Source organism: Taeniopygia guttata, chromosome Z (genome assembly GCF_048771995.1).
Source record: "Taeniopygia guttata chromosome Z, bTaeGut7.mat, whole genome shotgun sequence".
Classification (NCBI taxonomy): Eukaryota; Metazoa; Chordata; class Aves; order Passeriformes; family Estrildidae; genus Taeniopygia; species Taeniopygia guttata.
In genome coordinates, this window is record NC_133063.1 from 2,058,353 (window position 1) to 2,086,285 (window position 27,933).

General features: G+C 50.0%; 4 long non-coding RNA genes across 5 annotated transcripts; 2 read left to right on the forward strand and 2 right to left on the reverse strand.

Moving 5' to 3' along the window:
- The first annotated feature begins 6,187 nt into the window (after positions 1 to 6,187).
- On the forward strand, positions 6,188 to 12,932 carry LOC140681741 (uncharacterized). Its single transcript, XR_012052872.1, has 2 exons — positions 6,188 to 7,236; positions 10,570 to 12,932. It is a non-coding gene; the product is annotated as an uncharacterized lncRNA (long non-coding RNA).
- Positions 8,109 to 10,657, reverse strand: LOC140681740 (uncharacterized). Its single transcript, XR_012052871.1, has 2 exons — positions 10,583 to 10,657; positions 8,109 to 8,256 (listed from the first exon to the last, which is right to left on the reverse strand). It is a non-coding gene; the product is annotated as an uncharacterized lncRNA (long non-coding RNA).
- Positions 12,933 to 17,155: 4,223 nt separating the features above from the next.
- Positions 17,156 to 21,158, forward strand: LOC140681750 (uncharacterized). Its single transcript, XR_012052883.1, has 2 exons — positions 17,156 to 18,982; positions 20,503 to 21,158. It is a non-coding gene; the product is annotated as an uncharacterized lncRNA (long non-coding RNA).
- Positions 18,227 to 25,140, reverse strand: LOC140681749 (uncharacterized). 2 transcript variants are annotated; one of them, XR_012052881.1, is made up of 3 exons: positions 24,231 to 25,140; positions 23,917 to 24,032; positions 18,227 to 20,590 (listed from the first exon to the last, which is right to left on the reverse strand). It is a non-coding gene; the product is annotated as an uncharacterized lncRNA (long non-coding RNA). The 2 variants fall into 2 exon arrangements; XR_012052882.1 differs by lacking the exon at positions 23,917 to 24,032.
- Positions 25,141 to 27,933: the final 2,793 nt, after the last annotated feature.

The window sequence follows — 27,933 nt, forward strand, 5'->3', positions numbered from 1 at the left end:
GTAATCGAATATATAACAACTTGTAAAAATCAAAAATAGAAAGGTAGAAATATTTAAATATAGTTTAAAATAAAGGGGATTTTTATTTTGTATTTGGTAGTAGGTAGGGGGTTTTTTATAAAATCTATAAATATAAATAAAATAAAATTAGAAATCTGTGTATAGAAATACATCATAAATACCTTAAGATCAATATAAAAAATTCAAAGGTAAGTAAAAATCAATATTAGCAGTATCTATGAAGTATAATATAAATAATAATTTGTCTATCTTGCTACCTTAATATATATGATATATATTTATAAACAATCACTATAAAGTAGAAATGCAAATGTGACTATAATGATGAAAAAAACATGTAAATATTCAAGTATCGTTTAAAGAAAGGGCTTTTTTTGGTTTTTATTTGGTTAGAGGCAGGGTTTTAATGGAAGAAAAATGAATATACCTTTTCTTTTGATATCATTCTAAGTATAGAAATATATATTCAATGTATACAGAGATATATAAAAATATAAAATAGAAATGAAAATAAGTATTCCGTATAGATAGAATATAAATAACACCATACATCAATCTACATTTTAAATGTAAATTTGAATATAAATGCGAAAAATAGAGATAAATTTAAACGCAGATTGAAAGATAAGGGGTTTTAAAAAGATTTTTACTTGGATAGAGGCAGGGGTTTATTTTAAGCAATATAAACCTTTTAGAAATAGAAATCTAACTATAGAAATATGTAAGTAATATATTAAGCAATGTATAAAAATGTAAATTGTAATAAAATATAATAGGAATAAATGTAAGAAATTATTAAAATTGCAATTATACATCAATATGCATTATAAATCCGAATGTGAATATAAATATGTAAAATACAAAAATAAAATATATTGAGATGCAGTTTGAAAGAAAAGGTTTTTTCTTTTGGTTCTTATGGGGTTAGAGGCAGGGGGTTTTTTGTTGGCGTTCTTTTCCGCGCGGGCTGTTTTGGGGCATTTGCTTCAGAGGACGTTCCGGAGGGGCGGGTGGCAGCGCTTGCGGACACAGAGCGGTGCTGCAGCCGCCGCCCGCGGCCGCTGTCTCGGCAGTGGCGTGTCGCGGACTCGCGTGCCGCGCACACGGGCTGTGGGCTCAGCGGCTCCGCGGGCGGTCGGATTTGGAGCAGGCGCCGACCGGCATCGGCAGATTCGCCTCTCTCTGCCCAGCTCCTGCAGCGGCCGCCATCCTGGGCGCGGCCCCTGCCTCTGCCGCGCTGGGTGCCCGTCCCGTCCCCTCCCGTGCGTTCCCACCGCCTCCCTGCCGTACAGCTAGAAATAAACAACACCAACGTAGAAATATACATAGGTTAAAAAGAAAGGGCTTTTGGGGCGGGGCGGCGTTATTTGGTTCGAGGCAGGGTCTTTTAGTTTCTGTGCGGGATTTTTTGGGACATTTATTTCGGAGGATTTTTCCCAAGGGGATCGATCGCCGCCGCTCTTTTCCCCCTGCCTCCCCTCCGGGCGAGCGGCGGCCCCCGGCTGTGGCGGGCGGCGGTGCTGCCGCCTTGTGGCCACAGAGCGGTACTGCAGCCCCACAGCCAGCGCCCGGCCGAAACCACCGAGATGTGGCGGGAGGGGCCAGAGCGGCCCCAAAACCACCGAGACGGGGCGGGAGGGGCCAGAGCGGCCCCAAAACCACCGAGATGTGGCGGAAGCGGCAAGAGCGGCTCCAAAACCACCGAGATGTGGCGGAAGTGGCCAGAGCGGCTCCAATTACCACCGAGACGGGACGGAAGCGGCAAGAGCGGCTCCAAAACCACCGAGATGTGGCGGAAGTGGCCAGAGCGGCTCCAATTGCCACCGAGACGGGCGCGGGGCGGCGGCGAGCGGCGAGCGGGGCGGTGTGTGTGAGTAGAGGGGAGCGGTGAAGGCGGCTCCGCGGCGGCGCCGGGGAAGGATGGCAGCGGCGAGGGCGGCCCGGCGGGGCCGGTGCTCCCGGGCCGGGGCGGAGCGGCGTCGGAACAGGGCTGCGCCCGCCCCTCCTGCCGCCCTCCTGGGAATGGGTTGAGGCATTATGGGTGTATTTAGGTCGGGATAACGATTTTGTTGGTTTGTAAACAAATGTCAGTTGTTCTGACAGGAACAGGCTGAATGGGGCTGTAGCTCTGCCTACGAGGTCAAGCAGTGATAAGGCCTTGTCAGCACGGTAAAGAAGTGAGCCTCTGTGTAGCACTTCTCTGTAACAGATTAGCAGCTGCTGTAGCATCATTTCCTAGACATTGAGTGGTCTGGGGCTGGATTAGAAAAAAATTAGGTTTAGTGTGTTGTTTAACAGCTGCAGGTGGAGGAACCTGTGCCTTCTGCTCTCCCCACAGCTGTCTCGGCTGTCACACCTGTCCTGAGGAAAGCCCTGTGGAAGGAGCTCGGTGCCGCGATTCAGGACCCTGAGGCCACTGTGAAACTGCAAATTCTTTCCAAGCTGTTGCCACCTCCGGGAAGCAGAGGGCTGCACAACCTGATGGACTGCCTTCCTGCTGCTCCGGAGAGAGCAGGCAATGAAGAGAGGTGGGCAGCGTGTGTGTGTGTGTGCCTCCCCCAGGGCTCAGTTTGTCCTGGGAATCAGTGTGATAGGAATGGGAGCATTAACAGCGTCCTCTCCTCCGAGAATCTGTTGCTTTGCACTTTGGCAGCAAGACATCTTTAAGATATACAAAACCAAGTTAAAATGTTAATAAGAAAATCAACAACTATCTCTCTGCAGCTGGGCCGTGGCAGATGCCATATCCACGGTGCTTAAAAACTCAGAGGAGCTGCATTCCTGGAGGAGACATCTCTTCTCAGCCTGCGTAAAGGGGTTAGTTGCCATGTACAGCAGCAGTAAAGATGAAGGCAAGCAAGAAGTGGAGAGGTCCATGCTGCTGAGGCTAGAGGAATTATTGGTGAGACTGCTTATCTGCTTTGCCACAGAGGGACTGTATGCATATGTGTGATTGGGCAGTTGTAGATTTTGTAAATACAGATTGGACTCGATTTCCTGTTTTATGGATTCTGGTTTCCGTGGATTTTTCATAGCTTTTTCCGAGTCCTGAGAATCCTTTATACGAGGCAGTTTTGTGTTCTTGATGATGACTTTCTGGTACGAATCGCCTTTGAATGTGTGAGTTTGAGGTATTTAGGAGTAAGAAATCAAAGGTTACCAGTGGAATTAAAAAAAAAAAAAGTTAAAATTAATTAATTAAATTATTATAAATTAATTAATTTAATTTTTAAATTTAAGTTATCACCTTCTTTTTTAAAAGAAGCTGATAGAGATACTTGTGCCAAGACCCATCTGCCATGCCATCTGAAGTCTGGGGCAAAAGTCTGGTTGATCAGGAATAGAAATCAGACTTTGATCTTGAAGAACACTACTTGGTCACTCCCTCTGTATACTGTTGCCTTGGTTTGAGTTCAGTGAACAGGGATCCCCGTGACACGCAACACTGAAGGTCCCTGGGCAGTGAATGCCTTTGCGCTCTCATGGCTTTTGCTGAGACTCCCTTGTAGGACCTGGCTGACTCTGCAGGCCCTGGGGCCACCTCACAGGGTCCATCCCATCCTGAGGGTGTTTCCAGCCTGGCGAGGTTGGCACCTGCATTCCCAGGACTGTTGGGATGTGCAGCTGTCAGTCTGCTCCAGGCTCTCGCTTTGACTTGTCAAGTTGCGAATCCTTTTGCACTTGAGGCGTTTGAAGAGTATTGAGCCGCTGGGTTTTTGGAACCTACAGCCCAGCTTGCTTTTTGATTCCATACAGCCCCTGCTCCCAGACCAACAAGTTTCTTTTGAGCCAGGAATTAGGATTGTTGTATCCAAGAGCTTTTTTCCCTGTTACCCTCAGATCATCCCACGTGAGCGTTTGGCTTGCGTGTTCTTAGTGTGTCCCTTGAACAAAAATTGCTGTAGAAGCTCCATGTGCCAAATGTAAACCAACACCTGTTTTTACTTGCTGCACACAGTGTGTGGTTGAAGAAGTGGACCCAGATGACTGGTGTGACCTTGTGAAGACAGGGCTCAAGTAAGTGCTTTCATTTGAATTTGGTTTGGTTTCACCAAGTTCATTTTCTTTGCCAAGTTAATTTTCTTTGCCAAGTTCTCATTTCTTACCCAACTTGTAGCTTCAAGTGGGTTTTCTTGGGTTTGGTTACAGTCTGACTTCTCTGTGATCCTTCTCCCAAAGGTACCGTTACAGAGATGAAACATTTCTGAAGGTCCTGAACGTTGCCATCCAGTTACTATACATGAAAGAATCCTCACTAAGAGCGTAGTCAAGCTCTCCAAACTACACATGGTGGTCACACAGCGCTCTCCATTTTTGGCAGCCATCCTGAGGTCAAGAGAAGATGATTGCATGAGCGTCCAGACAAAAGGTATTTTTTAGTCATCTTCTTCCCATCCTAAACACAGCTAATCTTCTCTTTCTTGCATTATATTCTTTCCATCCAGTAACACATCCACCCATGTAAATACTTGCAGAGTTATTAGCAGTTCCAGAATACTGGCATTTAAATTGTACCTCTGCTCGGATCCAAATGTTACATTCATTTTATGCTGGTTGTAAAGACTTCTGTTTTTAAAACTAGTGGAAAGGCGGGTTTGGGTTTTTGTTTGCTTATTTGTTGTTCTGGTATTTTTAACCCAGCTGAAGTCTTGGATTTATTCTTTTGGTTTCTGAGGTACTTAGTGTAAGATCACTGAAGTGCACATAGATCCTGTGATGTTTAAGCCTCGGCTACACGTGACACAGGCTTCTGAAAATGGAAATGGCCTTGGCAGAGAAGCAGCTGTGAAGCAAAGCAGAATTAAAATGCATGAGAGCAGAAGAACCAAGTGAAATGGTACTTCTGGGTGCTGTGTGCTCCTCTGGCCTCTGCCTGCTGTGAACACTCTGTGTTGCAGCTCGGTGTAGTCCAATTCAGTGTTTGTTTGGTTTGATTTTTGTGTGTAACAAAAACACTGCTCACTTACTCTAAAGAACTTCCCTCCTTTACTGGACACATCCTGGAGTGGGACCAGACTCCCCCTCACCCTGGAGGAATTCCCTGCTCCTCTGGAGAGGGGTGAAGCCAAAGCTTAGGAGCAAAGGCAAACCACCAAACCAGGGGCATTCTATATATATCCAAATAAGGGGCTCTGTCTTCCTGCTTTTCCTGTAGTTCTCCTTCCTGGTTTCACCTGGCCTGGAAGGATGGGCATGGCCTGTATTTGTCATATGAAAATGGTGTTACTAAATCTGTCCAGAGGTTCTGATTACAGACGCTCATTTTCTGCCAGAAAACATTTTCATTTCATTCCTTTCACCCAGGATGGCTCTCTGTGGTCTCAGACAGTGTTCCCTGGGAGGAAGGGCAGCCTTTGCCTCGCCTGCACAGCTCAGGTGGATGTGACAGAACTGGTGTGGCCTGACAAGGCATGAGCAGCTGTCTGTGCACTGGAGTGCCTTGAAACCTTTCTCTGTGAGGTTTTGGACACTTTTCTCTTTGGGATTTCTTGTGACACATCACCCAGGTGTCCCTTCCTTTGTATAAAGTCCCGTGGTAAAGGATTGAATGACGGACAAGTGGGGCCTGGGATAAAAATGGTTCTGTTAAAATTAGGCTAAGAATGCAATAGAGAAATGAGCTTCCTTTTAATGAAATAGTTAGGAATAAAAATGCTTTTATATTTGAATTGGTGTCCCCTCTCACGGATAAAACCCCATGGTGAGCAATCACAGCAGAAGTGTGAAAGCCGGGATCCATTGGCTTCCACAGTGGACTTAATGTTCATTTCCTCCTCTCTTTCAGGACAGGAGAAATCATTAAGCTCCTCCCATCTTTGCCAGAAGCTTCAGTGTTTAAGCAGCCAGAGCCAAGAGGCTTCAGCACCAGGGGGGTGCACTGGAGGGCTCCAGGTCCTGCCCACGCTGTGGGGTAAGTCAGAGGGACGCAGGGTTCCCCTTTTCCTCTCCGCTGGGATTAAGTGCCTCGGGAATGCCATTTCTGACAGCCCAGCCGTACCCCTGTGTGCTGGGAAAGGGCAGCAGGGAAGAGGCAAATGCCAGAGTTCCTTGGGGCTGACGGAGCTGTGGTGTTTGGCTGTGCCCAGGGGGGCAGGCTGGGCATTGTTCGGGCACCCAAGGACTGGTCTGGGGCTGGGAGCCCGGGAAGCCGAGCTCTTGGTGCATTCCCAGCTCTGCCAGCTGCTGCAGGGCTGGGTGCCAGCCTCTGCTGGGGCTGGGGCAGGAGCTGCAGGGCAGGGCTGGCAGGATTTGGGAGCAGAGGGAGGAAAATGAGGAAGGGTGCTGGGCGGCGCTCAGCCTGTGCTGGTGTCAGCGCAGCCGTGCAGGGCGCCGGGATCTGGGGTCAGCTCCGGCTCTCCTGGGGTTCAGGGTGCAAGGTCGGAGGGACTGGGTTTATCTGTGGCTTTCCAGGCCAGCAGGAACAAGGGGAATGTGGTGCCAGAGCTGTGTCCCATCGGGCTGCGCTTCCCTCTGAGCACAGAGTCTGGGCTGAGGGGAGATTGCTGCGAGTGCCCCGTGAGCAATCCAGGGAACTCGGAATTGCATCCGCTGCTGGGAACACTGCCTGAGCTCTGCTCTGGCTGTGTCTGCGAGGAGTGGGATTTGGGCTGCAGAGGTGCTGCTGGGCACAGAAAATGGAGTAAATCCTCTCCAGGGACGTGCAGTGAAGGATAGTGCAGCAGGGAAGGAGAGTATTTGCAAATTATATCAGTATTTCTCCCAAAACTGGGAGAAATGGGGTGGAGCAGAGATGGGGGTGGTTTGGTTTTGTCTGGGCCGGTTATTCCTCGTGCAATGTTTTAAATCTGTTGTATGATTTTCTCTCCAGTATCTTTCTAACAAAAGCTGACAGAAATTTAGGTTCAGGGTTAGAAGTTGGGTCCATTCACTGCAAAACCTTGCCCAGGCTGGAGGACTGGGGTGATGGCTGCTCTCAGCAAAGGTTACCTGTGAATACCGTGTCAGATTTCCTTCAGTGCTGGGCAGGAAAGGTGAGGGTTTGGATCAGGAATTCTGCAAACAAGGCCTGTGTGATGTTGGTTTATTGTGTTTTTCAGGGAGCCAGGGCTGGCACAAGGACTCGTGCAGGTGCTGCTCTGGCACCGGAGCTGTTGCCCTGTGGAGCCATTTTAAAGGTGTGATTATGGAACATTTTGGAGGCTGTTTCTGGAATTCCATTTGTAGCTGGATCTCATTCCGAGTGCAGCAGTCCAGGTGAGGGTTCTGACCTCTCCAGACTTGTGCTCACCTTGGTACAGCCCGGGGCTGGAGCAGTTTTCCAGGGAAGTGGAGATGGCTGAGGATGGGTGCTCTGGAAAGCAGGGGCCTGCTGGGATTTGCATTTGCAAAGCTGCCGTGAAGTTTGTAAAACCAGCAGGAAATTCTAATTCCTGTGGTTTCTGGGGAGGAGGTGCAGGTCACCCTGAGAGCTAGACCAGAACTGGTTTGTGGTAAGGAGTCTGAGGTGTGTAAGTGCCACAGCTGGTATGAGCTGTGTGCTAAATGCAGTCCCAGCCCCAGAGGGAGGCTGATGGGCTCTGCTCATTGCTGTCCCCAGCTGTCCCCAGCCCGCTGCTCCCCCGTGGATCTGCTCTGGATTCGGGCTGTCGGTGCTGGAGCGCCCTGCTCCCTGCAGGGCCCTGCCCCTAACCCACGCAGAGAGAGAGAGCCCTGCTGGCCAGAGTGATCTTTTTTCATTTTTTCTCCCTGTGCTGTTAGCAAGGAAGGGATGGGACTGCTCTTGGGCCGGGAGCACTCAGTGCTCAGGTGAACACCCGCCTGGGAGCGTGAGGGTTTGCAGAGCGAGCAGCTGCTGCGGCTCAGGAGCAGCCACAAGTTCTTTGTTCCAAGGCAGGCCAGAACTTTCTAACCCCGGGGTTTATTTGGCTTTTGGAACCCAGCACCTCTGCTCAGTTCTGCCGCACTGAGGGTACTTTTGTTCAATGCCTTCTGTTGGAACTTGTCAGCTCTCAGTGTAGCGCACACAGCCCCAGCCCTGCCCTGCAAACCCTTCCCCATCGTGCCCACACAGTTTCCTCTCTCACTCACTCGGGGCAGGCTCCTACTGACAGCCACAGAAACAGAAGTTATTTTATGTTGTTTTATTCTTTTCCTGCGTAATGCCCGTGTCTTGTATTGGTACATCAATCCCAGCTTCTCCCGAGGCTGCAGATCAAATCTTTCAGTGTCTGTGGGAGTTTCTGGTTTTCCCATTCCCACGTCTCCCCTCTCTCTCTGTATGAAAAAAAAATTTTAATAATGGATTTGTTAAGTATTTGTTGCATAAATTAACATACAGAAGGTGTTATCATTAGTATTATTATAATAATATAATTAAAATGTATAATTTTGGCATAAGATTTTTAAATTATGGTGTTAAATTTTATTTATTGTTACGTTTTATAAGTTATTCTTATTTTTGATATTTCTTAAAGTTGTACATTTTTATAAGTAGATTTTGTGTGAGTTATAATAGTTGATAAATGTTAAATTAGTGGTAAGTTAAATATTTATGTGTGGATAATGATTTTTTAAGTTTATTCTAAAAATAAGTTTATTTGTTATATTGATAAAGTTAAATTGTTAAATTAAAGTTATTTTAATTTATTTTTGACGTAGAAAATATTTGGGTTTGTTGTTAATTATTTTATTTAGGTAGAGTTAGGGTTAGGTTAGATTTTAAATTTTAATTGGCAAATGTTACTTAATATATTTTTATATAATGTTTTTAAAAGTAGTAGTTAAGAGTAAAAATGTTAGGATTAAAGATTAATTACATTATTTAATAATTGGTTTTTTTAGAAGTTTTTTAGAATAGATATGCTTTGAATATAGTAACCTATTTTTATAAGGATTTGAAAGTGGTTATGGACAGGATTGTGAGTTTGGATTTGGATATTGAGAGTGTGAAGGTGGAGGAAATGTATGAGAGAGTGATTACTTAGTGTGAAACTTAGAAAAAGAAATTAATGTTGTAGTTGGATTTTATATTGAAGTGATTTTGTAATAATAACTGAGGAAACTGATAAGATTAACAGTTTGGAGGAGGTTTTTAATCAAATATCTTTTTTTTAATCTTGAAAAATATTTAAAATGATGAGATAACATTAGGTTAAATTATAGAGTTAGTGTAGAGATTAGTTAGAGAGTTAACCTGGTGTAAGAGCGGTATAAGTTGAGAATAAAAAAGTAGGAATTGGAAATTTTATGTGTTTTTAGATCATTATATAAAGAGATAAAGTATATTAGTAGTAAGTGTTTGAAGAAGTTAGGATAACTTTTAAAAAATATTTATATATTAAGGAAATAGAGTAAAATTTTTAAATAGTATGATATGAATAGTAATTGCTATTTTTTGGTGTTACAAAAGATAAAAAGAGTAGGGATTGTAATGAAGAGCAGAATTTTTGATGAAATTGATGATATAATACACTGTATTTTTTTTACTTCTGAATAGGTGTTTGTTAGTGTTTTCTTTTAGTTGTTTTCATTGGAGTTGTTTTAATTTTTAAGAAAATTAACCATATACTGTATAGTTTAGAGAAATGATCTTTGATAAAATTTAGGATAAGTTATATTAAATAACATTTAAATTTAGACAATGAATTTTGATAGTAAGGAATAATAAACTTAATTTTAATAGATAAAAAGAAACTTAATGTATTTATTTAAATGTACTGACATTTAATTTTGTTTGATTTTATTAACACAACATATTGAATGTTATTATTTATAAATATTGAAGGTCTTTTAAGTCTTTTGGTTTTAAAGAAATTTTAGTTGGTTGAGTTATAATTATTACTTATATCTTTACAGGGTGGTTTTATTTATTGGGAGATATGTTTCTTAGTAAAAGATCTTTTATTTATGTTACATTTCAAATGGTGCTAATTTGTACAGTGGGGTTTTTTTAAATGCAGGATATTGATTAGATTGTTTTATATTTTTTGTGGGCTTTGAAAAAATATTTATATGGTTAGGCTTTTCTATTTTTGAAGTATGTTTTGATGGTTTTTGTTGTTTTTCTAAGAGTTTTTGATTTAGAATTTGAAGAGTATTTGGCGTTTGGAGGAAATAAAGGTGAGGGGTTTTTGGATACAGCTGAGTTGTATGGTATGTTATTTTGATTTTTTGTTTGGTTGTGGGGAAGGTCTCCTTTGGTTAGATGTGGGAGCGTGAGACTGGAACTAGGACTTTTTGTCTAATGCTTGATGAGTGTGTTTTATGGGGAGGAGGTGTTATTTTAAGTTTTATAAAATACACTGAGAATTAGTTAAACTCATGGAAGAAACATTATGGTAATTAAAGGGTGCTATGTTTAAAGAGCTATAAATCTTTTTTAATAACTGCTTGACATAAGGTGAGTTGGATCTACTTTTTCTGCCCCAGCAAGCATCAGGCACATCCGCATCAATGGCACGACCCCTGCCCACTGCTCCTGTTTCACCCGACCAAAATCAAGAGCAAAAGTTGGTTGGGCTTTAAGAACTTGAAATAACTTTGAAGCAAAATAAATCACATTTTTCCCCTGTGTTTTTTTCCTTTCAGATGCTGCACTCACCTCTGCAGACAAGCGCTGAGCTCTCACTGCAGGAACCTGTCAGGCCTCGGTGGCTGTGAGTTCACGTTCTTCTCACTGGGGAATTGAAATAATTGCTGGTTAATTGCAGAAATGTTTTCTGGAGCCTTTCCCCTTTTGTGCCCCTGTGCTGTGTGGGACAAGGGCAGAGGAGCCTCGGGCTGGAAAGGGGCAGGAGAAGGCAAAGGGACCCCCTGGTGTCCCCAGGGCTCTGTGGGGAACAGAACGGACACTGTACGGGCACGGGGAGGTGAGGAGTGACAGTCTGGGGCCAAATCCCAGCTCACCCGCAGGGAAATAAGTGAGGGACATTTTGGAGGGGAAAGCTGAGGTCATGAGTTCACCCAGCCTGGCCAAGTTGTGTTCGCACAAAGTGGCACCAGAGACGAAGGTCAATCCAGAGCCCACCCTGCTCAACCTCTAAGTCCCAGAATAAATTCTTCAAGCTGCCTGTTGAGGGACTAAAAACACATGAAAGAGAACCAAGAGCATTCCGAGAGCAAACCAGAAGGTTCCTGGGAATCCCACTGCACTGTTGTCACAGCCTTTTTGACAGAGCTTTAAGTTTTTTATCTCAATGCTGATTTTTTCTGCCTGGATCATTCACTCTGGGGGCTGTGGGGATTTTTTGGGATTGAACTCCCTCCCTGTGGCCCTGACACTGCTCAGGAGCTGGAGGAAAAGCAGAGTCAGCTCTCCTGGCAGGGGCAAGGAGTTTTCCCCCAGAGCAGATGCAGCAGCTGCCCTCCAGCCCGGCCAGGAGGGATCTGCTTTGGCTCCTGGCTGCTGCAGGGACAGAACGTGTTCAGCTGCTCCAGGTGACATTCCAGCTGCCTCATCTCCCATCCCTGCTCCCGCCCCTCCTGCTCTCAGCTCCCGCCCAGCCAGCTGTGCCGAGGGGAATTTGTCCCACCAGCAGCAGGGGAAGGACAAGGGCTCCCACCCTGGCACTTGGATTGTCCCTCTGGGGGATGCTGGCTGCTGGGATTTAGATCATTCTATACATTTGGCTGCTGAAACTTCCTCACCCAGGGGATTTAGCACAAAGATTGTTCTCTGCGTGGTGCCTGGATTTGGGGTTAAGTATCAGCTTTGCTAGTTCAGATTAATTATACCCACAGCCCCAGGTTCCCTGCTGAATTCCTGCTGGAATAACCTGACAGTGCCTCGTGGAGAGTGGAAATTCCCATGCAGAGCTGCCACTTTAGCACCAGCTGTGTCAGGAACCAGCAGAGGTTCCAGGGAAGCTCAGTGGGATCAGGACAAGGACAGGTCTCTATTCTATAGAACTTGCTATTTAAAACCCTCATCCCCCAGCCCAGGGCTGTGTCTGGAGTCACTTGACAGAGTTCCCTGGAACTCAGCTGATTTCACCCCCCGGAGCTCAGGCTCCAGCTGATGTTTTAAAGCAGGACAAGGGGGTGGCTGGATGCGCTCCCGGCCTGTGCTGAGGCAGAACATCTGTCCTGCAGAAGCTCCGCTCCTTTCAGAGCCTCAGCAGTGGCCTCTGCATGTCCTTTTCCCTCAGGAAAGGGATGCACATCCCTGCCTGCAGCACACCTCCAGTGGGACCCACCTGTGAGAGTTTTCCATCACTTCTGCACCTCCAGCTGTCTCCCTGGAAATCTCCAGACATCATCGCACTCGAACCTCTGATTTTAAGGCATCTCCGAGGCTGTGGCTTGGCATTTAGTATCTGTGAGGGAAGATTGCCTTGGCTCAAATGAAATGTAAACTTTAAGGCATTTAGAGATTTTGAGGAGCTAAGAGAAATACGTCTTACTAGAATTAATTAAAATAAGAATAATAAATGAGTAGGCCTTGATGAAGTTAGGAGTTAGTAGTTAACTAATAATTAATTGCTTGTCAGCACAATGTTTAGTTAGCTGGGTTTATAATGAAGAATATAGAAACTGATAAATAGCTTTTAGGAACATAAGACAATTGTGGGCCTCCTCTGTTCTGAAACCAATTGAAGACAAGGAATGGGAGTTCTACCAAGAGTTCATTTGTCATACTTGCATTGAAAAGGTAGAAAGGTCAGAAGGAGGAAGATGTCATTTACTTCCTCATTTTGGGACCCCTCCCCATGAAAGGGACCACCGACCCGTTTCAAAGGACAAACTACGCATGCTTAATAGCTTTTGGAGTGATTAGCATACGAAGCGGGGAATGGGATGTACCAAAATTATGAATATGTATTTGTATTTTGTGTATTCAATACTTGTATGGATAAAAAGACTCTGTAATCACCTGGAAGGGGCGGTGTGTATTTGGGAGCGATCCCGCACGCTGCCCGGCGTCGAATAAACACACACTTGCTAACTTTAAACTGTTAGAGAGTTTTTGTCCGTCACATTAGGATTTCGATACTAGATCAATATCCATATTTTTTTAATAAATCACAAACGCTGCTGGTGGATGATGGCCTGAGGCTGGAAAAGAGGGAGGAGATTTGGGGTGGCTGGGACATACCTGGCAGCTGTGTGGGAGCTCGGGGAGGTCAGAAACGGGGATTGCTGTCAGAGCCCCTCTGCAAACGGCCGTGCCTCCGTTCCCAGGTGATGCCAGCCGTTCCCTGGGGTTCCTCCGGGCTGTCGGTGCCGTCTGTCCGGGCTGAAGCATCCCTGCGCGCCTGTGGGGAGCAGCCCCCGGCCGAGGAGCCACGGGCAGCCCTTGAGCCGCGTCCGTGCCAGCGCTGTCCGGTGCCCCGGTGCCCGTGCCGGGCCGTGCGTTGGTCACGCTGCGAGCCACGGGCCGGGCACGGCAGCTCCTGCCCTGCCGAGCCAAGGACCGGAGGTGCTCTCTGCCCTCCCGGGGCTCCGGGCTCCTGCAGCCCCGCACCGGGCGCAGGCGGAGCGGGAGCGGCGGCCCCGGCGGAGCGGCGGTGCCGGTCCCGATCGCCGCCCCGATCCCGCCCCGATCCTCCGGCCCCGGCACCCCCACCCTGCCCGCCGAGGAAGGAGCGGCGCTGCCCGGCTCCCACAGCAGCCACCGGCGGGACCGGGGCCCAAATCCCCGGGCCCGGATCCCAGTCCCGGTCCCACCTGAGCCCGTCGGGCGCCGCGCAGCGCCGGGAGCAGCCCCGATCCGATCTCCGCACGGCGCTCCGAGCGCCGGTCCCGCCGCAGCACGGCCGAGCATCCCCCGCAGAATGTGAAGCGGGCGCGGATCCGCCGCCATTTATGGGCGGGGGGCGGGGGGGCGGGGTCGGGGGCGGGGCCAGCACAGGTGCGCGCACAGGTGCGCGGGGCCCCAGCGCGCCTGCGCGGGGCCCCAGCGCGCCTGCGCGGGGCGGGGCCGGGGGGATTTAAGCGGCGGGGAGGGCCGGGCAGAGCCATTTGACGCTGGGCGCTCGGGGCGGGACGTTGCGGCCGGGCGGGCCCCTTTATCTCTTTTTCTCTATATTTCTTTGCTTCTGTGTTTCTGTTCTTTTGCGTTTCTTTTTCTCTATACCTCTCCTGTGTACCCTCCCTTCCTCCCCTCCCCCACCCCCTACACCCTCCCCCCCCCAAACCCCCCCCCTCCCTCTCCCCCCTAGCCCTCCCCTCCCTCCCCCCCGGGCGGCCCCCCCTACGCCCCTTTCCCTTTCCTCCCTTTCTATTCCCCTACTGACCCCTACCCTGTTCCTCTATCCTGTCCCTGTTCCTTCCCTCCCCAGCCGGGTTCCCCCGCGCCCCCTTTCCCTGCTCCCCTCCCCGCTCCACACGTTCCGCCTCCTTCCCCAAACCTGCCTTCAATCCTTCCTTTCCTTCCTCCACCCTGCCTTCCCCCCAGCCCCCTCCCCGACTGCCCCGCGCACCCCGACCTCTGTCCCCCTGCCCCCTGTCCTTGTCCCCTTCCTCTCGGCTGCCGCTGTGCTGCCCTGTTCTCGTTGCCCATTCCCCTTTTCCTTCTTTCCTCGCAGCCGCGGGGCTCGGGGTGCCGGATAATAAAGCCCAGAGGGCCGGAGCCCGGCGCCCCCCGCCCTCGCTGGGGTCCCCACACGGGGCAGGAGCCGCTCTGCGGGTCCCCCCATTACAGTGCAACACACGGGCCGACACTGCCGGGGCTCCGGCTTTCCCGACATCACACTGGGGGTCGGGCCGGGGGCAGGGAGGGTCCTGGGGGGTGAGGAAGGGCCCCCTCATTAGGAGGGGGCTCTGGGGGGAGGGGGGGGGTGGGGGTTAGGGGGAGGGATGGGGGGGCGGGGCCGGGGGGTGGGAGGGGAGGGGCAGGGGGTGGGAGGGGTGGGGTAGGGGTGGGGTAGGGGGGGTGGGGTGGGAGGGGGGGAGGGAGGGGGGGTGGGGGTTAGGGGGAGGGATGGGGGGGCGGGGCCGGGGGGGTGGGAGGGGAGGGGTAGGGGGGGTGCGGGGGGAGGGGTGGGGTGGGGGGGTGGGGGGGGTGGGGTGGGGGGGAGGGGGGGTGGGGGGGGTGGGGTGGGGGGGAGGGGGGGTGGGGGGGGTGGGGGGGGGAGGGGTGGGGGGGTGGGGTGGGGGGGTGGGGGGGGGGAGGGGTGGGGTGGGGGGGTGGGGGGGTGGGGGGGAGGGGGGGTGGGGGGGTGGGGGGGGGGGGGAGGGGTGGGGGGGGTGGGGGTGGGGGGGGTGGGGTGGGGGGGTGGGGGGGTGGGGGGGTGGGAGGGAGGGGGAGGGGGTGGGGGGGGTGGGGTGGGGGGGTGGGGAGGGGTGGGGGGGTGGGGTGGGGGGGAGGGGGGGTGGGGGGGGTGGGGGGGAGGGGGGTGGGGGGGGTGGGGTGGGGGGGAGGGGGGGTGGGGGGGAGGGGGGAGGGGGGGTGGGGGGGGAGGGGGGGTGGGGTGGGGGGGTGGGGAGGGGGGGAGGGGGGGTGGGGGGGAGGGGGGAGGGGGGGTGGGGGGGGAGGGGGGGTGGGGTGGGGGGGTGGGGAGGGGTGGGGGGGGTGGGGGGGTGGGGTGGGGGGGAAGCAGAGGGGGTCACGTCACTCAGCGGCATGAACAGACATATAAAAAAAAAAAGAATGAAAAAAACACACCAGCAGCCGTCCTCCAGGGCCCCCCCACCCCCCCTCCCCCCCCCACCCCCCCACCCCACCCCCCCTCCCCCCCCCACCCCCCCACCCCACCCCCCCTCCCCCCCCCACCCCCCCTCCCCCCCCCACCCCCCCACCCCACCCCCCCTCCCCCCCCCCCCCCCCCCCCCCCCCCCACCCCCCCACCCCACCCCCCCTCCCCCCCACCCCCCCTCCCCCCCCCACCCCCCCACCCCACCCCCCCTCCCCCCCCCCACCCCCCCACCCCCCCTCCCCCCCCCCACCCCCCCAACCCCCCCCACCCCCCCACCCCACCCCCCCTCCCCCCCACCCCCCCCTCCCCCCCACCCCCCCCTCCCCCCCACCCCTCCCTCCCACCCCCCCCTCCCCCCCACCCCTCCCTCCCACCCCCCCACCCCCCCCACCCCTCCCTCCCACCCCCCCACCCCCCCACCCCCCCCACCCCCCCCACCCCCACCCCCCCTCCCCCCCACCCCACCCCCCCCACCCCACCCCCCGCACCCCCCCTACCCCACCCCTCCCACCCCCTGCCCCTCCCCTCCCACCCCCCCCCCCACCCCCCCTCCCCCCCACCCCCCCCTCCCCCCCACCCCTCCCTCCCACCCCCCCTCCCCCCCACCCCTCCCTCCCACCCCCCCACCCCCCCCACCCCCCCTCCCCCCCACCCCCCCACCCCCCCTCCCCCCCACCCCACCCCCCCACCCCACCCCTCCCCCCGCACCCCCCCTACCCCACCCCTCCCACCCCCTGCCCCTCCCCTCCCACCCCCCCGGCCCCGCCCCCCCATCCCTCCCCCTAACCCCCACCCCCCCCCTCCCCCCAGAGCCCCCTCCTAATGAGGGGGCCCTTCCTCACCCCCCCACCCCCCAGGACCCTCCCTGCCCCCGGCCCGACCCCCAGTGTGATGTCGGGAAAGCCGGAGCCCCGGCAGTGTCGGCCCGTGTGTTGCACTGTAATGGGGGGACCCGCAGAGCGGCTCCTGCCCCGTGTGGGGACCCCAGCGAGGGCGGGGGGCGCCGGGCTCCGGCCCTCTGGGCTTTATTATCCGGCACCCCGAGCCCCGCGGCTGCGAGGAAAGAAGGAAAAGGGGAATGGGCAACGAGAACAGGGCAGCACAGCGGCAGCCGAGAGGAAGGGGACAAGGACAGGGGGCAGGGGGACAGAGGTCGGGGTGCGCGGGGCAGTCGGGGAGGGGGCTGGGGGGAAGGCAGGGTGGAGGAAGGAAAGGAAGGATTGAAGGCAGGTTTGGGGAAGGAGGCGGAACGTGTGGAGCGGGGAGGGGAGCAGGGAAAGGGGGCGCGGGGGAACCCGGCTGGGGAGGGAAGGAACAGGGACAGGATAGAGGAACAGGGTAGGGGTCAGTAGGGGAATAGAAAGGGAGGAAAGGGAAAGGGGCGTAGGGGGGGCCGCCCGGGGGGGAGGGAGGGGAGGGCTAGGGGGGAGAGGGAGGGGGGGGGTTTGGGGGGGGGGAGGGTGTAGGGGGTGGGGGAGGGGAGGAAGGGAGGGTACACAGGAGAGGTATAGAGAAAAAGAAATGCAAAAGAACAGAAACACAGAAGCAAAGAAATATAGAGAAAAAGAGATAAAGGGGCCCGCCCGGCCGCAACCTCCCGCCCCGAGCGCCCAGCGTCAAATGGCTCTGCCCGGCCCTCCCCGCCGCTTAAATCCCCCCGGCCCCGCCCCGCGCAGGCGCGCTGGGGCCCCGCGCACCTGTGCGCGCACCTGTGCTGGCCCCGCCCCCGGCCCCGCCCCCCCGCCCCCCGCCCATAAATGGCGGCGGATCCGCGCCCGCCTCACATTCTGCGGGGGATGCTCGGCCGGGCTGCGGCGGGACCGGCGCTCGGAGCGCCGTGCGGAGATCGGATCGGGGCTGCTCCCGGCGCTGCGCGGCGCCCGACGGGCTCAGGTGGGACCGGGACTGGGATCCGGGCCCGGGGATTTGGGCCCCGGTCCCGCCGGTGGCTGCTGTGGGAGCCGGGCAGCGCCGCTCCTTCCTCGGCGGGCAGGGTGGGGGTGCCGCGGCCGGAGGATCGGGGCGGGATCGGGGCGGCGATCGGGACCGGCACCGCCGCTCCGCCGGGGCCGCCGCTCCCGCTCCGCCTGCGCCCGGTGCGGGGCTGCAGGAGCCCGGAGCCCACGGAGGGCAGAGAGCACCTCCGGTCCTTGGCTCGGCAGGGCAGGAGCTGCCGTGCCCGGCCCGTGGCTCGCAGCGTGACCAACGCACGGCCCGGCACGGGCACCGGGGCACCGGACAGCGCTGGCACGGACGCGGCTCAAGGGCTGCCCGTGGCTCCTCGGCCGGGGGCTGCTCCCCACAGGCGCGCAGGGATGCTTCAGCCCGGACAGACGGCACCGACAGCCCGGAGGGACCCCAGGGAACGGCTGGCATCACCTGGGAACGGAGGCACGGCCGTTTGCAGAGGGGCTCTGACAGCAATCCCCGTTTCTGACCTCCCCGAGCTCCCACACAGCTGCCAGGTATGTCCCAGCCACCCCAAATCTCCTCCCTCTTTTCCAGCCTGAGGCCATCATCCACCAGCAGCGTTTGTGATTTATTAAAAAAATATGGATATTGATCTAGTATCGAAATCCAACTGTGACGGACAAAAACTCTCTAAACAGTTTAAAGTTAGCAAGTGTGTGTTTATTCGACGCCGGGCAGCGTGCGGGATCGCTCCCAAATACACACCGCCCCTTCCAGGTGATTACAGAGTCTTTTTATCCATACAAGTATTGAATACACAAAATACAAATACATATTCATAATTTTGGTACATCCCATTCCCCGCTTCGTATGCTAATCACTCCAAAAGCTATTAAGCATGCGTAGTTTGTCCCTTGAAATGGGTCGGTGGTCCCTTTCATGGGGAGGGGTCCCAAAATGAGGAAGTAAATGATGTCTTCCTCCTTCTGACCTTTCTACCTTTTCAATGCAAGTATGACAAATGAACTCTTGGTAGAACTCCCATTCCTTGTCTTCAATTGGTTTCAGAACAGAGGAGGCCCACAATTGTCTTATGTTCCTAAAAGCTATTTATCAGTTTCTAGATTCTTCATTATAAACCCAGCTAACTAAACATTGTGCTGACAAGCAATTAATTATTAGTTAACTACTAACTCCTAACTTCATCAAGGCCTACTCATTTATTATTCTTATTTTAATTAATTCTAGTAAGACGTATTTCTCTTAGCTCCTCAAAATCTCTAAATGCCTTAAAGTTTACATTTCATTTGAGCCAAGGCAATCTTCCCTCACAGATACTAAATGCCAAGCCACAGCCTCGGAGATGCCTTAAAATCAGAGGTTCGAGTGCGATGATGTCTGGAGATTTCCAGGGAGCCAGCTGGAGGTGCAGAAGTGATGGAAAACTCTCACAGGTGGGTCCCACTGGAGGTGTGCTGCAGGCAGGGATGTGCATCCCTTTCCTGAGGGAAAAGGACATGCAGAGGCCGCTGCTGAGGCTCTGAAAGGAGCGGAGCTTCTGCAGGACAGATGTTCTGCCTCAGCACAGGCCGGGAGCGCATCCAGCCACCGCCTTGTCCTGCTTTAAAACATCAGCTGGAGCCTGAGCTCCGGGGGGTGAAATCAGCTGAGTTCCAGGGAACTCTGTCAAGTGACTCCAGACACAGCCCTGGGCTGGGGGATGAGGGTTTTAAATAGCAAGTTCTATAGAATAGAGACCTGTCCTTGTCCTGATCCCACTGAGCTTCCCTGGAACCTCTGCTGGTTCCTGACACAGCTGGTGCTAAAGTGGCAGCTCTGCATGGGAATTTCCACTCTCCACGAGGCACTGTCAGGTTATTCCAGCAGGAATTCAGCAGGGAACCTGGGGCTGTGGGCATAATTCATCTGTACTAGCAAAGCTGATACTGAACCCCAAATCCCGGCACCACGCAGAGAACAATCTTTGTGCTAAATCCCCTGGGTGAGGAAGTTTCAGCAGCCAAATGTATGGAATGATCTAAATCCCAGCAGCCAGCATCCCCCAGAGGGACAATCCAAGTGCCAGGGTGGGAGCCCTTGTCCTTCCCCTGCTGCTGGTGGGACAAATTCCCCTCGGCACAGCTGGCTGGGCGGGAGCTGAGAGCAGGAGGGGCGGGAGCAGGGATGGGAGATGAGGCAGCTGGAATGTCACCTGGAGCAGCTGAACACGTTCTGTCCCTGCAGCAGCCAGGAGCCAAAGCAGATCCCTCCTGGCCGGGCTGGAGGGCAGCTGCTGCATCTGCTCTGGGGGAAAACTCCTTGCCCCTGCCAGGAGAGCTGACTCTGCTTTTCCTCCAGCTCCTGAGCAGTGTCAGGGCCACAGGGAGGGAGTTCAATCCCAAAAAATCCCCACAGCCCATGGAGTGAATGATCCAGGCAGAGAAAATCAGCATTAAAATAAAAAACTTAAGAGCTCTGTCAAAAAGGCTGTGACAACAGTGCAGTGGGATTCCCAGGAACCTTCTGGTTTGCTCTCGGAATTCTCTTGGTTCTCTTTCATGTGTTTTTAGTCCCTCAACGGGCAGCTTGAAGAATTTATTCTGGGACTTAGAGGTTGAGCAGGGTGGGCTCTGGATTGACTTTCGTCTCTGGTGCCACTTTGTGCGAACACAACTTGGCCAGGCTGGGTGAACTCATGGCCTCAGCTTTCCCCTCCAAAATGTCCCTCACTTATTTCCCTGCGGGTGAGCTGGGATTTGGCCCCAGACTGTCACTCCTCACCTCCCCGTGCCCGCACAGTGTCCGTTCTGTTCCCCACAGAGCCCTGGGGACACCAGGGGGTCCCTTTGCCTTCTCCCGCCCCTTTCCAGCCCGAGGCTCCTCTGCCCTTGTCCCACACAGCACAGGGGCACAAAAGGGGAAAGGCTCCAGAAAACATTTCTGCAATTAACCAGCAATTATTTCAATTCCCCAGTGAGAAGAACGTGAACTCACAGCCACCGAGGCCTGACAGGTTCCTGCAGTGAGAGCTCAGCGCTTGTCTGCAGAGGTGAGTGCAGCATCTGAAAGGAAAAAAACACGGGAAAAATGTGATTTATTTTGCTTCAAAGTTATTTCATGTTCTTAAAGCCCAACCAACTTTTGCTCTTGATTTTGGTCGGGTGAAACAGGAGCAGTGGGCAGGGGTCGTGCCATTGATGCGGACGTGCCTGATGCTTTCTAGGGCAGAAAAAGTAGATCAAACTCACCTTATGCCAAGCAGTTATTAAAAAAGATTTATAGCTCTTTAAACATAGCACCCTTTAATTGCCATAATGTTTCTTACATAATTTTAACTAATTCTCAGTGTATTTTATAAAACTTAAAATAACACCTCCTCCCCATAAAAGAGACCCATCAACCATTAGACAAAAAGCCCTAGTGCCAGTCTCATGCTTGCACATCTAACAGGAGACCCTCCCCATAACCAAACAAAAAATCAAAATAACGTACCAAAAGTAGTCCTTACTAACATTAAAAATACAACTCAACCGTATCCAAAAAACCCTCACCTTTATTTCCTCCAAACACCAAATACTCTTCAAATTCTAAACAACAAAAACCATCAAAACATACTTCAAATATAGAAAAGCCTAACCATATAAATATTTGTCAAAGCCCACAAAAACTATAAAACAATCTAATCAATATCCTGCATTAAAAAAAAAACCCACTATACAAATTAGTACCATTTGAAATGTAACACAAATAAAAATATTTTCCTAAGAAACATGTCTCCCAATAAGTAAAACCACCCTGTAAAGATATAAGTAATAATCATAACTCAACAAGCTAAAATTTCTTCAAAACCAAAAGACTTAAAAAACCTTCAATATTTATAAGTAATAACATTTAATATGTTAAGTATTAATGAAATCAAACAAAATTAAGTGTCAATACATTTAAACAAATACATTTTCTTTTTATCAATTAAAATTAAGTTTATTATTCCTTACTATCAAAATTCATTCAGTCTAAATTTAAATGTTATTTAATATAACTTATGCTAAATTTTATTAAAAATCATTTCTCTAAACTATACAGTATATGGTCAATTTTCTTAAAAAAATAAAACACCTCCAATTAAAACAACTAAAAGAAAACACTAACAAACACCTATTCAGAAGTAAAAAAAAGTACACTGTATTATATCATCAATTTCATCAATAATTCTGTACTTCATTACAATCTCTACTCTTATCTTTTAGAAGCGACACCAAAAAATAGCAATTACTATTCATATCATGCTGTTTGAAAATTTTACTCTATTTCCTTAATATATAAATATTTTTTAAAAGTTATCCTAACTTCTTCAAACACTTACCACTAATATACTAATTATATTATATCACTATATTATCTTTTATAATAAACAATATTTATTAAATATTGTTATGATATTTACAACCAACTTTCATATACTTTATTATCTCTTTATAGAATGATCTAAAAAACACATAAAATTTCTAATTCCTACTTTTTTATTCTCAACTTATACAGCGCTTAAACCAAGTTAACTCTCTAACTAATCTCTACACTAACTCTATAATTTAACTTAATGTTATATCATAATTTTAACTATTTTTCAAGATTAAAAAGGTATTTCATTAAAAACCTCCTCCAAACTGTTAATCTTATCACTTTCCTCAGTTATTATTACAAAATCACTTGAATACAAAATCCAACTACAACATTAATTTCTTTTTCTAAGTTTCACACTAAGTAATCACTCTCTCATACATTTCCTGCACCTTCACACTCTCAATATCCAAATCCAAACTCACAATCCCGTCCATAACCACTTTCAAATCTTTAAAAAGAAGTTTACTATATTCAAAGCATCTCTATTCTAAAAAACTTCTAAAAAAATCCAATTATTAAATAATGTAATTAATCTTTAATCCTAACATTTTTACTCTTAACTACTATTTTTAAAAGCACTATATAAAAATATATTAAATAACATTCACCAATTAAAATTTAAACTATAACCTAACCCTAACTCTACCTAAATAAAATAATTAACAACAAACCCAAATATTTTCTACGTCAAAAATAAATTCAAATAATTTTAACTTAACAATTTAACTTTATCAATATAACAAATAAAATTATTTTAAAAATAAACTTGAAAAATCATTATCCACACATAAATATTTAACTTACCACTAATTTAATATTTATCAACTGTTATAAACTCTAAAAGTATGTACAATCTTTTAATACTTACTAATTATATAATTTCACCTATGTTACTAATTATAGATATTATCTAAGTAATTCCTAATTATTATCAATTTCTTCTTTACTACATACATTATTTTACTCTTATACTTCTTCATACTTATAACTGAAAAATTATAACAACTTTTATTCCCCTTCCTGGTTTTCCTTGCCCGCCTCTCCCAGGGGCGTTTCCCGGGATTTTCCGGGATTTTTCCGGGAATTTCTGCGGCTCCGGAAGAAGGCGGCGCGCGAGGGCAGCCGAGGCCGCGGCCGCGCCCCCGACAGCAGCACCCGGCATTCCCGGAATTCCCGGAAATCCGGGAATTCCCCAGCCCAGAAATCCGGGAATTCTCAGCGTTGGAAACTCTGAAATTCTCAATCTCAGAATTCTGGGAATTCCCAAGCTTGGAAATCTGTGAATTCTCCATCATGGACTTCCGAGAAATCCGGGAATTCCCAACATTCCCGGTGCCAGAAATCCGGGAATTCTCAGTGCTGGAAATTCTGGAATTCTGGGAATTCTCAGTCTTGGGAATGTGAGAATTCTCCAGCCTGGAATTCCCGGAAATCTGGGAATTCTCAGCAGCGGAAATCTGGGATTTCCCCAAATTCCCAGTGCCAGAAATCCAGGAATTCTCAATCCCAGAATTCTCAGTGCCAGAAATTTGGGAATTCTGGGAATCCCCAAAACTGGAAATGTGGGAATTCTTCACCCCGGAATTCCGGGATTTTTCAGCCTTGCAAATCTGGGAATTCTCCAGCCCCGAACTTCCCTGGCTGGAATTTTGGGAATTCTTGATCCCGGAATTCTGGGGATTCCCAATCCCAGAAATCTGGGAATTCTCAATCCCAGAAATCCGGGAATTCTCAATCCCAGAAATCCGGGAATTCTCTCCAAACCCGGGAGAATTCCGGGAGTTCTCAACATTGGAAATCTGGGAATTCTCAATCCTGGAATTCCCCAGCCTGGAATTCCGGGAATTCCCAATCCCAGAATTCCGTGAATTCTTCATCCTGGAATTGCAGGAATTCCCAATCCCGGAAATCGGGGAATTCCCCATCCTGGAATTCCGGGAGTTCTCAACATTGGAAATCTGGGAAAGCAAGAAAACAGTGTCCTGACCATAAAGGTTGTACCCTCTGCATAGAGAGAAACTCCACCAACTTTTCAGGAAGAAGATGCAACAAACTCTTTTGCAGCATCCTGATATGACAGCCTTGCAGCATACAGAATCCAGCCTAGCAAGGAAAAAATTAAAAAAAAAAGTGTTGTGTTAAAAAAAATGCACAAGGAAAAGGTGCTATTTTACATGGATCACAGTAAAGCCACAACAACCTAAGGGTTAATTTCTTCATGAGAATGTTTGAAGTCTAAATTTGAAATCTGTTGTCAACTGCAGCTGGCTAAAATGGAAAGGGCTACATTTCTTTGCTTACCTTGATGCCTACTGGGATCTGCTTTAGGGCCAATTTTGCATGAAGCTCCTGGGAATTACTCATCTGTCTTCTTGCATGAGATGAAATATATCTATTAGAAGGTTGCAAAATGTGTTAGGATGCATTGCAGTGCTGTGCTCTTCCAGGACAGAGGCACAAAGTCTGATTCTTACCGTAGCTGGGACTTTGGGGATTCCCAGAGCCATTTTCATGGCATCTAATTTTAGGTCCTTTTCAGACAGATTTGTAATGACAATTTGGTTTATAGCCCCTCCCTCTGTGCCAGGGGCAGGAAAGTCTATCAAAGCAAATAAGGGAATTCTTCATCCTGGAATTCTGCAGGAATTCCCAATCCCGGAAATCCGGGAATTCCCCATCCTGGAATTCCGGGAGTTCTCAACATTGGAAATCTGGGAATTCTCAATCCTGGAATTCCCCATCCTGGAATTCCAGGAATTCCCGCTGCTCCCTTTGCCTTTGGAGCTGCCCTTCCTGGCAGAATTCCCAGATTTCCTGGCGGAATTCCCGGATTTCCTGTCGGAATCCCCAGATTTCCCGCCGGGATTCCGGAATTTCCTGTCGGAATTCCCGGAATTCCGGGTTTTTTCCGGGATCTCTCCATGCCCCAGCAGCTCCCGGAGCCGTTTCCGCTCCAGGGGGTCCCGGTAATTCCGGCTCCCGTAAAACTGAGCCACGGAAAGTTGGGAACGCACCGGGATTCCCAGAATTCCCGGATTTCCTGACAGAATTCCCGGATTTCCTGATGCCATTCCTGCATTTCCAGCCAGGAGTCCCGAATTTCCCGTTGGAATTCCTGAATTTCCAACTGGAATTCCCGAATTTCTTTCTGGAATTCCTGAATTTTCCACCAGAATTCCTGAATTTCCTGTCGGAATTCCCGGATTTCCGGCGGGGACCTGCAGCCTCCGGGCCGGCGCCGCTTTCTCCACGATTTCCTGGGAATTTTGGGAATTTTTTTGGGTATTTTCTGGAGCTGCTCGGAGCCGTTTGGGCGGGGGGGTCCGGAATTCCCAGCGGGAGCTGAAAAAAAAAACGGGAATGAGGGAGGGGGGAGGGGCGGGAATTCCCAAATCCCAAAATTCCCAAATCCCCAATTTAGGGGATTTTTGGGGAATATTTGGGTTTTTTTGGGATTTAGGGGATTTGGGTGTTTGGGATTTTGGGGATTTTTGGGGGATTTTTGGAGGATTTTGGGATTTAGGGGATTTTGGGGGTTTGGGATTTTGGATTTAGGGGATTTTTGGGGGATTTTTGGAGCATTTTGGGGTTTGGGGGGATTTAGGGGATTTTGGGGTTTGGGATTTGGGGATTTTTGGAGGATTTTGGGGTTTGGGGATTTTTGGGGGGGATATTTGGGGGGTTTTGGGGATTTGGGGGACTTCAGGGGGGATTTTTAGGGGATTTTGGAGGTTTGGGATCTGGGGGATTTTTGGGGTTTGGGATTTTGGAATTGAGGGGATTTTTGGGGAATATTTGGGGTTTTTGGGGATGTAGGGGATTTGGGGATTTGGGGATTTTTGGAGGATTTTGGGGTTTTGGGTTTTTTTAAAGTTTAGTGGTTTTTGGGGGGGTTTGGGGGGGGGTTTTGGGAATTTGAAATTTAGGGGATTTTTGGGGGATGTTTGAGGTTTGGGGGGATTTTTGGGGGATTTTGGGTTTCAGGCTCACCCGGGCGGGTCCCGGCTCCGTTTCGAGGCGGTTCCGGAGCTGCTGCAGATCCGGGAGAGGCTGAGCAGGGCCGGGATCCCGGGAACCCGAACCCCAAATCCCCAAATCCCCAAAATCCCAAACCCCAAATTCCCAAATCCCCAAAACCCCCCAAACTCCCAAAATCCCAAAACACCAAATTTCCAAAAATCCCAAACCCCCAAAAAAAAGATAGCAAGGTTCCCCCCCCACGCAGTGCGCGTGCGCGGTTCCCTTTGCAGTACGCCCGCTTTGCGCATGCGCACTGGAATTTCCGTACAGCATAATGGCCGCCTTCCTACAGCAGAGTTCCATTTTCCATACAGTGTCATGGCCGCCTCGCGCATGCGCACTGGAATTTCCGTACAGCATCATGGCCGCCTTCCTATAGCACAGTTCCATTTTCCGTACAGTGTCATGGCCGCCTTGCGCATGCGTAGTTTTATTTTCCCGCGCGGTGTCATGGCCGCTAAGCGCATGCGCACTGGAATTTCCGTACAGCATCATGGCCGCCTTCCTACAGCACAGTTCCGTTTTCCGTACAGTGTCATGGCCGCTAGGCGCATGCGCACTAGAAATTCCTCGTCTGCGTGCAAAGCACCAAGCTTGTTTCCTGACCAGAGCTTGTTTTTGAGGCTCGGGCCGCCCGAGCCGCCGCCGCCCCCCGCCCTGCGCTCACAGACACCGCCCCGTGCGCCGCTCGCCGCGCGCTCCCGCCCCGGCACCGGCGGCTGCAGTACCGCCCTCTGCCCACAAAGGGGGCAGCACTTTTCAAGCGAGCCCGCCACCAGGGACTCGCAAGATGGCGGCCCGTGGGGACCTGGACGGAGAGAGGCGTATTACGCCGATGCCCGTCGGCCCCCGCCAAAAACCCGCACGCTCGCGGTGCTGCTGACCCCACAGCCCCTGTGCACGGCACCGGAACCGCCGCGGAAAATCCCGTCGGGGGGCGCCGGCGTTGGGGACAATTCAGGCAGTCTAGAAAAAACAGACACGGGTCCTCGAATGCCGACGTCCTCTTTTTCGCGCCATCTCGAGAAGGTCAAGCGAGTCCGCGACAAGCCACTCCCAAGATGGCGGCCGCGGGCGGCGGGCTGCAGTACCGCCCTCTGCCCACAGGGCGGCAGCACTGCCGCCCGCCACCGCCGGGGGCCGCCGCTCGCCTCGGGGCCGCGGGTGGGGCCGGCGGCAGAAAAGAACGGGCGCGATGCCCTCCGGAACCTGCCCTGCAGCAAATGCCCCAAAACATCCCGCGCGGAAAAGAACGCCAGCAAAAAACCCCTGCCTCTAACCCAACAGGAACCAAAAGCAAAAACCTTCTCTTTTAAACTGCATTTCAAGCTCTTTTATTTTTATATTTTTCATATTTATATTCACATTCGGGTTACTAATGTATATTGATGTGTAATTGTATTTTTATAATTTCTTACATTTATTCCTTTATTACAATTTATATTTTTATGCATTGCTTAATACATTGCTTACATATTTCTATAGATAGATTTCTATTTCTAAAAGGTTTATATTGCTTAAAATAAACCCCTGCCTCTATCCAAGTAAAAATCTTTTAAAAACCCTTTTTCTTTTAAACTACGTTTAAATTTATCTCTATATTTCGCATTTATATTCAAATTTACGTTTAAAATGTAGATTGATGTATGGTGTTATATGAAAGTATAAAATAGAAATGAAAATAAATAATCAGAAGAGATAGAATAGAAAAATCTCTGCATACATTGAATATATATTTCTATATTTAGAATGATATCAAAAGAAAAGGTATATTCATTTTTCTTCCATTAAAACCCTGCCTCTAACCAAATAAAAACCAAAAAAAGCCCTTTCTTTAAACGATACTTGAATATTTACATGTTTTTTTCATCATTATAGTCACATTTGCATTTCTACTTTATAGTGATTGTTTATAAATATATATAATATATATTAAGGTAGCAAGATAGACAAATTATTATTTATATTATACTTCATAGATACT